The sequence below is a fragment of the Dermacentor silvarum genome, chromosome 9 (genome assembly GCF_013339745.2).
Source record: "Dermacentor silvarum isolate Dsil-2018 chromosome 9, BIME_Dsil_1.4, whole genome shotgun sequence".
NCBI classification, from domain to species: domain Eukaryota; kingdom Metazoa; phylum Arthropoda; class Arachnida; order Ixodida; family Ixodidae; genus Dermacentor; species Dermacentor silvarum.
Window position 1 is genome coordinate 149,266,028 of NC_051162.1, and position 7,546 is coordinate 149,273,573.

At 45.7% G+C, this 7,546-nt stretch overlaps 1 long non-coding RNA gene across 1 annotated transcript; it reads right to left on the reverse strand.

The window, feature by feature from the left end:
• Positions 1-462: 462 nt before the first annotated feature.
• LOC119464536 (uncharacterized) lies at positions 463-5,536 on the reverse strand. Its single transcript, XR_005194467.2, has 3 exons — positions 4,610-5,536; positions 3,370-3,620; positions 463-1,448 (listed from the first exon to the last, which is right to left on the reverse strand). It is a non-coding gene; the product is annotated as an uncharacterized LOC119464536 (long non-coding RNA).
• Positions 5,537-7,546: the final 2,010 nt, after the last annotated feature.

Below are 7,546 nucleotides of genomic sequence, written 5' to 3' on the forward strand. Positions count from 1 at the left end.
ATGGTGCATATCTCCGAACTGGTGACATTCTGGAAATTCAAGAAGTGGTGCGCCAAACTTTCTTCACCCCAGTCAGCACCGAATAAATTCATAATGATAAATATAATAGTTGCGACATTTTCTACATAAAAGCCAAAATATGCCTCAACTCCGCTGTCACTGAGTTTAACGCTGAAACTTTAATTGTCCTTCTGTCAATGTTATTTAGTATATCTACATGGGAAGCGACTTTACAACTGCTAGTAGGTACAGCGGGGGCATAGGATGGATAATCGGTGGACCATTAGAGTTACAGAATGGATACTAAGAGAAGCCTTGTCATGGACGGCAGAGAACTAGGTGGTTATGCGTCGGCAAAGTCACCTGATTTCGAGTCGGTGAGTGTGCACCACAGGCTACCCTGTACCTAGACAGGTCTGTAATAAATGGAGATTTACTGTATAGGAAAAAAAAATGTACACATTCCAAGCCAACACAACTTTATTTCATTGCAATCCCACATGGCTTCAAGTTTATTAACGCTGCATAAATAGAAATATACATGGCAGTATAAATCCACAGTATGAAAACGACTACAGTGTTCAAAAGTTGTTTCTAAATTACTTTATGCATTCCTTGCAAAAGGAGTAAACGTAACAAAGGCAGTGCGCTCTTGCCAGTGCAGAATATAACATTAAAGATATGCACACTCGAAAGACATCCTTGAGCATCGAGCACTTCAGAAAGATGTCCACAAATGAATCCTAGTGCATAAATATAATGGTAAGTACAAAAAAAAAAAAACATTCGCGACTTTTCGAGGTACTCGGTCTTGCAAGACTTGTGAACCTATATATACACATGATATATACACAAAATGAGCATGTCCAGTTTTTATCACAAGAAATGAAGCTGCTAGAAGCACGAGTATTACTGAGCTTGACTATGAAATGTCGCACTCGCTCAAGGAAAATCTGGAGCATAAGGACAAATGTTTGCCTACCTTTCCACCGGTTTCAAGCCGTGCACATACAAAAAAAGAAGCCAATTTTGAGTCGGCTAACTTAACTTGCAGGCTCTCCGACATCTTCACCATGACTGATCAGCCTTGATGTGATGCAATAGCCGAGGGCCAGGTGGCAGCAGCGTTGTCACATGAACAGGCCATCGGTTTGGTGCATCTTAGCAAGGTGATATTTCATTGCCTTGCTCGAGTCAACAGTGATGCAGAACTGAAGCACGAGCACAATAAACCAGGTAGCCATGTTCTCCTCTGAGAACCCCTCTAGGGCATTATGTTTCTGAAGGTCAGCTCGTTGCAATGGCTTGCACATGTCAGATAAGTGGCTTCAGAGAAACTGATTCTTGAGGACCGGCCTTGGTTTCCTCCACATAATTGTCGCTGGCACAATTATGTCTTGTTACACTTTGTCATAAGCTCTCCTTAAACTTCTGCAGACTAGACAGTTCTGAAAAAAGAACAAAAAAATTGCAAGCATTACCTTACGAAGGAATTTTCTCAAAAAGTTATTTGCTCTCTTAAACTCAACACTGTAATATGTGCCTATATAGAAAGCAGAAAACAAAGTGAGGGACAATCGTATATTCATAAGAAACAAATACTTTGGTTGGTGAATGCGATACAGCAGGAAATATGACAAAATCCAGAAGAAAAACTCTTATTATATGCGCGATTTTACAGCATTTGGTGCAGTGTTAAGAAAAAGAAACGGACATGTAAAGCACACCTTAAGCTTATCAAATTTTCGAATAGATAAAAAATGAACACCTGCCTCCAAAGCTGGCAGCATTGGGGAAAAAAATGGGAGCCTTTGGTATTGATACCCAGTAATAATTTCAATATGGTGAAAGTTTGATTTATTGAAATTTATTTATGAGAAGAAAACAGTTCCAAACTGAGGAGTGTACATTAGAGTTGTGCCAGTGACTGTATGTGTCGCTGTAACAACTAGCAAGTTTAAGAAAGCATGCAAGTTAAAAGCAACCACAGTTCAACCTTAACCCCTTCTGTGCCTTCCCACCGTTTCTGGCAAACATAGCCAATGCTGAGCTCAGCTTGTCAGTAGTACATTGCATTTTTCTAGCAGTCCAACAGATGAACCTAGTTTTGTCTCGGTGCTTAGTCATGGATATGGTAGATGGCGGCACCCAATTCACGGGAAAGGGCTAGCTGAAGCGAATTAATTCTTTTTGAGGAGGTAAAACATGTTGGCAAATGGGGTCTTTTAAAATAATTTGGCCATGTTTTGGTCAGCATTCAGGACAATAGCAAGGCACAGAAGGGGTTAATATATAACACATGGATATAACGAATCAACGGATATAGTGAAGTAACAATTATTTTTTTTGGATTGGTATAGGAATGCAACAAATACATATAAAGAATATCAAACATAATGAAGTCATTTTGTGCCAGGGGGGGGGGGGTACTATTTTGTAAGTGTCCACCTAGTGGACTGTCCATTTCGTCTGCTGCTGAAGTGCTGATAGGCTGGGCTGGGTTTGCACGAGAAGGTGACGGGCAACTCCAGCCTGTTTCTTTCTCACTCGTACAGCTCCAGCCAATCAACGATGGCCCGAATGGTCAGTCTCCTAGGTGGACACTTACAAAGGACCCCCACGAGCCACAAATAGCAGTCGGCATGTGCCATGAAGGAATTCAGGAAACTTACACTAGCATGGAAAAATGTGGTTAGCTTTCGACCGCTTGGCTTGGATGCAAAGGCACAGAGCACAAAAGACACTTCAACAGGACATAACATACGCCACATATATATCGCAACATACAAATTCAGCAGTTCTGCGGGTACGAGCCACACAATGATCGCCTGAATATGCAAGAAATAAACGGCAGAGGCCTCGCTCATTCTTGCTTTCTCTAATGCCAGTGTGCAATTGCTACCATGCTCACTATCAGTTCTTTAGCAAAGTGCAACAGGAATGGGACACCAGATAAAAAGCTTTCGATAAAAAATTTTCTCGGCATTTCTCGCATAAATGCTACAGAATTGAGCACTGAACGACACGGTCTCTGCAGCATAAAAATAAAAAAGGTACCTTCAAGGTCAATTTCAGAAGAAAAACATACTCTGTGAGAGCATCAAATTGGATGGGTCAAAGATATTGTGAAATTAATAGATGCAAGGAGAAAGGCTTCTGGAGGAGGGGTCAAGAATAAGGCATCAGGAAAGCATTAATTTTTACAAACACAGTTTATCCAAACAGGTATTTATGGCGATAACAATCAACAGAATCGCAATTCTTAACCGAAAAGAAGCGGCCATTGTTCCACTGTATTGTTTCTACCTGCTCCACTATGGGGATGAGCCAATGAGCAGTTGAGCATCTAGGATAAATTTGAACTCTCACCTAGAGACTTAGAGGCACTGCGCTGAAAGTCTCCAAGATCCATGGCTTTTGTCTATCAGTGCACCTTCACATTGGCAGGCAATATCCAATTAGGTTGACGTGCACACATCTTTACAACCGATTTCCGACGTTCCAACTGCAACATCCACACTGGCCTTGGTCAGCCATGAGGCCTCTGTCTGCGCAGCTTTTGCCAATGCGATGAGCACAGTGGTGTGCGTGCTGCAATGGACATGTTGCTTCCTTCTGTCCTGTAAGAGATGAGCAAGAAGTTCGGAGAAGGCTGCAAGTAAGGTACCCGCCAGAGCTGTCAAATTAGATGGGCATACACACGAAAGGTGCCTATCCACTCAACTATCATCGTCGTGCATTTTTACATCCACTGCAGTATGAAAGTTTCCCAAAGCATACTCTATCTCCAATCACCCATGTCTCGTGTCAATCGACTCCCTCCAATGCTTCCCAAATTTCTAATCTCAACATGTGACCTAACTCACTGCATTAAACTGTTTTCCTTCCACTGACATTCGACTGCTATTAGGCAACCAGTTACTTCCTCTTAATGACCTGCTTGACTCCACTTCCTCTTATGAAAGCCCAAATGAGTGAAATTAGGCAGCACTGATACTGAGAAGCACATTAGGCCCCATGCCTTGTCCTTCTAGGCAATGGCAGGCTTCAAACTTCTTGTCCGCCTATCTTCGAGATGATGGCTTGCTTAACAAGCTTCGCATCGCCTTCATTTTGAATGTAGCACATCCACACATTTTACATGTAAATACCAGGTCATCTTTTTCATGCCTATATTTTTCTTTCGCCCTCTCTCTCCCTTTTAGGGCCTTTCAATCCTTCATTCCCTCTCCTATGCAGAGAAGCGTATGTAGGCGACATGTGCACATATGCTGGAAGAAGTCTCTGCATTTCGTTAAAGAGCTCTCTCTCCGTCTTTCTTCTTCTTAGTCTTAATCTCGACTAGAATTTCAGCTGCACCCGATCCACACATACTACTATGTCCCCGTCTCCCAATGTTAAACCAACAATTTTCGCTTCTATCACTCCTTCTAGACTCCTCTGTTTATTCTCCAATGCAGTTAATAACCATTTACGAGTGTTATCCACACCTCGGCAGCTCTATTCAAAGAAGTTCAGCCAGCATTTCCCTTGTGTCCCAAAAATCCGCTGGTGACTCGACATGTGTGCACAGAAACACATTGCCGACTAAGCTGCAGGAAGCACTTACCCCATCTGCTTTACTGTTGCCCAATGTGGACACTCCAGAACTACTATCCACGTGGAGAAGCCTTGGCTGTGCACATGTACCCAACTCTGTAAGAGGATTAATTAATTAAATTCTAGGGCCAAAACCACAATCGGATTACGAGGCACACAATAGTGGGGGATTCCGCTTTAATTTTTACCACCTGAGGTTCCCTAATGCATACCCAATGCACAGTACACGAATGTTTTTGTCTTCTGTCCCCACTAGACCTAACCTAACCACCTAACAGACATTAAGTCAGTGATGCACAGTGTTGTACAGAATGGCGTTCCTGGAACTAGTTCCTTTTGGGAGGAACGGAGGAACGCCACTGTTCCATTAAGGATTGGTGGAACTGTAACGGTAACTCGTTACGTTTACGAATGAACGGCAGAGGGAACGGCATTCCTTCTGTAAACATTCCACAGCATTGAACAGACGCACGCATGTACGCAGCACATCACGCAGGGTGGATGGGCGACCACGTGAGGCACAAAAGAACTACCTTTTGCCTGTCACGTGACTGCGGGGCATATTTTTTCATGAGTTCTCCGTTGTACTTTTTATTACTAGACTTCAAGATTGTCACGTGACGCTCCCTCCTGCAGTTTCTTTCCTCCATGTTGGCCTGCAACCATGACGTCAGGATCGCAGCGCCACTCGAGGGACGTCGCGGCGGACGGAAAGTCCTCACGGGCACTGAACCCTTCCAGCCGAGGCACAGCATGAGCTGTCGCGGTACTTGCTAGTACCAGTTGACCACCCTCTGTCGCAGATGAAGAACTTCGAGGGATTGAACTTTTCCTCAAGTACAACACAGCAGTAACCTCGAGCGCTTCGGTGGAACGGCTCTTCAACATTGCCAACGAAGTGCTAACAAAAAAATCACTAACCCTTCCCCTGTTGAGAAAATGGGAGTAAACAAAGCCTCTGGCAAGACCACACTGTCGCAGGCATTCTGATTTGTTTGCCTTAAACTCAGGGTCGGCGGCTCTTCCCTGACGTTAGGCCTCAACATCTACTTTCAACTTCATTTTCGCATTTTTCCTCCTTTCTTACAAAGAAAAAAACAAACGCGCTTCCGCAACTCGGGGTCCGCGGCTCTTCGCTGACGTTTTTGCCTGGGCTTCGGAAGCCCTCTCACTAAAATCGGCGCGTCGACGACCAGCCCTTTCCCGAGCCAGTTCGCGGCGCCATCGCTCAAACGCAGCCTGCTCTTCGGCAGAACGCACCACGTGCGGCCCTCCCACCCGGACGCCGAAACTGATCTGAGGCGAGGGAAGCCCGGCGGAGTGCGCGCCAAGCCCCTTTCCTTTCCCTCCCCGTGACACACCAAGCGACCCCGATCGGTCGAGCACGTCACGTGATCTGGCGCCCACGCAGCTTTCCCAGCACCAGCTCTACTCTGGAAGCGGAGCTGAAATGTGCGACCCTGATATGAGCCCCAAGTGATTTCTTTCTTTCTCTCTCTTTATTTCTTCCTTTCTTTCTTGTCCCTGGCTCATACATGCATATCCAATGCGGGTATGCACCACGCGTGATTTTATTATCGTTAATCATGATGTAACTGACGCGCATGTGATGTTATTGATGTCATGACCTATCAGTTATGTTAGTCATACATTCGTACCCTTCCATGCCAATTTTGGTATATACCAAGGGAACGAGACGCGAGTTTTGGACATGTTTTCGATAGGGTTTTAGCATGGCACCACCACCACCGCCAACACTTGTGAGGCAATACAAGCTTCGCTTGAAAACCGGGTTCGTCTGTCAGGCACCAACATCGAGATGCAACTCTTGCTCAGTTCAAACAAGGGCTTAACTAAGTTGCGAATATGTATTCTGGACATTTCTTTTTCCCACTCATACTGCAATATTAAATTAAGGCTCATTCACACCGGCGACTTGAGGAGGTCGCGCGACCATTTGCGGCTCGCGAACAAAAAGCGACCGAAGGCGACTGATGTTCACACCGGCAAGCCCGGCTGAGTGCGACCTGCAAGTCGCAATCCCGGACATTCTCGTACTTAAGCGAGAATTCTAGGGATCTACGCAGTTAGCGCGCACTTCGCTGGCACTGTGTCAATTGGTTTCGCGTTCCGGCAACAGCCATGGATTTTGATTCGAGCGATGGCTGGATTTTGATTCAAGCGAACAGGAAGACGCCGTCCCTGTGCTGATGTGCTGCGCCGGGGTGTCAGCTGTGGCAGCGCGGAAGCCTCTGAAGAAAACGCGACGCACGTGGGTGCGCCCGTGCCTCCGCTCGTGTGAAGTGACCGGCCACGCAAGCCGCCTCCTGCCCGAACTTTGTGCGCATGACAACGAGTATTATCGAGAGCAAGTTGTAATTTCTAGTTCGCATTGCGTGTTATTCGGTGCATAATGTTAAAGCAAAGCTGTTCACCCGCTGTTCATCTTTGGGTGGCGTGCTCATCCATCCAACGAACGACAACTGGCAAAAGGGTTTGTGTTGTGCTTTCTTTTCCTGCTGTTTAGCTTCCAGCGAATGCGACCGCGTACATTCGACACGTTGCTGCAACTGCTGCGTCCCAGAACCCAGAATCACAAGACACCAATTACCGGCCTGTAGCCTGCATATTGTGACGCGGACATTGCATTTGGCGTGGACGACGACACACATCACTTTCGGCGCAGCGCTGATTGGTTGAGCAGCTTTGCGACCACGGTCGCGCGACTGAAAAATCGAGCAGTGAGCGACTGGCCCAAAATGGTCGCTTTTGCGACTGGTCGCTTTGCGACCAGCTTGGTCGCGCGACCACTGTCAGTCGCCGGTGTGGATGAGCCTTTAGCATTCATTAAACACCTATGTATTGTTTCTTTCGATGTAGTTTCTTGTGAAATAAATTTAGTTATATTGGGGCATGTGATTAACTTTCTATTTGCACATCTGAAGCG